This window comes from Lactuca sativa, chromosome 5 (genome assembly GCF_002870075.4).
Source record: "Lactuca sativa cultivar Salinas chromosome 5, Lsat_Salinas_v11, whole genome shotgun sequence".
Classification (NCBI taxonomy): Eukaryota; Viridiplantae; Streptophyta; class Magnoliopsida; order Asterales; family Asteraceae; genus Lactuca; species Lactuca sativa.
In genome coordinates this window covers 307,215,486-307,218,300 of record NC_056627.2, presented here as the reverse complement: position 1 = coordinate 307,218,300, position 2,815 = coordinate 307,215,486, and positions in this window count along the sequence as shown.

Here is a 2,815-nt window from a genome sequence, read left to right as displayed (position 1 = left end):
ATACAGATTGTACCTATACTCGGCGAGTCCACGAGTCTACTCGCCGAGTAGCCCTTGTTTTGTGATAACTATAAATATCGAACCTTTATCCGAATTGGGGAGACTTCTGGCGTTTTGGGAGATGCACCTACGATTGAAGAACCCTTTGGAGATCTGAGAAACCCTAATCTTCGATCCTTTGAAGAATCAAGGCAATTTAGCTTATACATTCCACTTAATCTTAGAATTTCAGCACGTCTAGCCTAGTTGAACTTGTTGAACTTGTTTTTAAGTTTGTTTTTACTGCAACTATGAACTAAATTTGTTTTGTTTCTGTTTGGGGAAGACCAAGTAACTCCTATGGTTTAATTATTACTTTTTGATTGATTGGTTATTGGTGATCTTATTAAATTAAGTTTGTTAAAGAACCTTATGCATTAACCACAACTATTTTCTGTTAATTGGAAGACAATTAAGCTGCATGAACATCTCTTAGTTGTTAAAATCATATGTTTATGTGAACACTCTATCATATGCTTAGGAATAATGAATATGAAACTAGGATTAATAAGAGAATGGGTAAATTAATGTGTGAGTTTGTTTGAGAAACCAACAAACAAGAGGTTAATTGAAACACCAATTTGATTAACCAATTACAAATCTTATTTAATCCAAATAATTGAACTAGGGAATTAATTAGTTTAAACACTTGATCACTGCTTGAATTGATTAACTGTCTAAGGGTTAGTAGTAATGAACATGAACCTAACCACTATAGTTGGTAACCAATAGCAATTGATTTATCATATTACCATATAAATAACCATAGGAGTGAATTGGTTGGACCTAAACAGAAACCCTTTATCAAATTTGGTGAATTTGTTAATTGTTTTTGTTGTTAAGTTAATTTAGTGTTTAAGTGGTATGTTTAAGTTTCTAGTATTGTAAAACTAGAGAAAAAACCTTTTACTTTTATTACTTGCTTAGCTAAAATTAGTTATTAGTTTAATTTCCGTTCCCTGAGTTCGACACCCTACTTATCCAACTATACCACTAAAAGACAGGTTCACTGCCTTTGTGTGCTAAATTTATCAATTAGAAGTAGGAATAAAACCAGTGCATTTTACACACATCAACAACCACAGACTCTTTCTAGACTGTCCTGTGGAACGCTGGCAAGTTCATAACCAATAGGTGTTGTGAACGATGTGTTCACCGGTGTACTCTATCCCCCTCATGGTTGCCTTTAGGACATCTATTTTCAAGGAAACCCCTTTGCAGTAATGTCTATCCCGATGAAAAATCCTAGATTAGGTCCCTTGTGATAACTGTTGTTTTAGGGACGTAAAGTGAGGATAACAGGAATGGGTAATCGGGTTATTGTTGGTTGGTGAAATTAAATATAATTATATATTGTGGTTTGAAAACCCTATATGCTCACCAGGCTCCCAAGCCAGACCCGCTCAGTTTTATTTGCATTACAGGTAGTGGCGTGAGACCATAAGTTGGACAACTTGTGAAGATATTTTGTTTATAGGCCAGTAGTTATATATAACTGTTGTAAGGCTTATAATGCGCCGTTTATGCTTTTGGTATGTATCGGAACATGACATCCCGAGTTTTGTTATATATGAAAATACATTTCTTTAAGAAATGCTTTGATAAATTTTATTTTATCATATTTTGTTTTGGGAACAAATTCAGCAACTCTTTTAATCTAGGGATTACTCTGAAATTATTTTAAAAACATAAATTAAATTGGTCTTTTCTGGCCGTGATTTTGGGGATGTCACAAGCGATCACTTAAAAACCCACATGTGCTAACAAACAACCCAATAACTTGAAAATACTCAACTGCAATCATAATTGTAAGACCCTAATTCCAGAGAGAACCACTCACATTGGGAACTCTCAAAACAACAACCACAATTCAACTTCATCAATATACTTCCCAGAACCAGGAACCCATCGATCTAAACTTTAGAAACCATACCCTAAGACTAATGATCATCCATATGTCGTATTTACCTCTAGCCCCTGACTAGGAACAACACCAAATCATATAGAAAGAATACTTAAAAGACATAAGTCTTGAATTTCCAACAAATCCTCAAATCCAAAAATAATGCCCAAAAGCCTTAAATATACACTTGAAAAGTCATCACTAACCCATTCCCCCGTGTGCATAATGATCATTCATCCAAGAATCTCACGTTGCATCTAAATCGCTCATCAGCTCAGGCGTACATCCACTTGACAAATCACTCGATACATTTACAATGAACTACATGACTAGAGATTTCAGAACCGATGCCCAACATTGGTAAACAAACTCCTAATAAACAGTCTGCCAAAAAATAAAGGTTCATAAGTAAACATTCCACAAGAGACTTCTAATGCATAATTAATACTCCCAACAAACTTTTATTGTCCACATGATCCAAACCGACTGATCACTGAGTCTCCTGACTCCCAACAATGCACTAACACCCAAACATGCCAATAAGACTAACGATCCGAGACCTAAGAGTCCCAATCAAATGACTATCGGGTCCCATCCATGTGAATCATACAACCACTGGTTCACGATACATCGTGACACCTTCTAATCACTAAAACGATAAGCTCATGGTACTACACCGGTTTTGTCGTTATTCCATCACTGACCTGAAGGCTCACGAACAGCACCACTGGGGCCTAAAGTTACTCAACCATCAAACTACCAAATTACAGGAACCCAATCAACATTACTCTCAATCACTAATTAAAAACTCATGAGTCATACCATACTATAACACATAATTCTCTTCAGAAAACAGGCTGCTACCAATGTAAA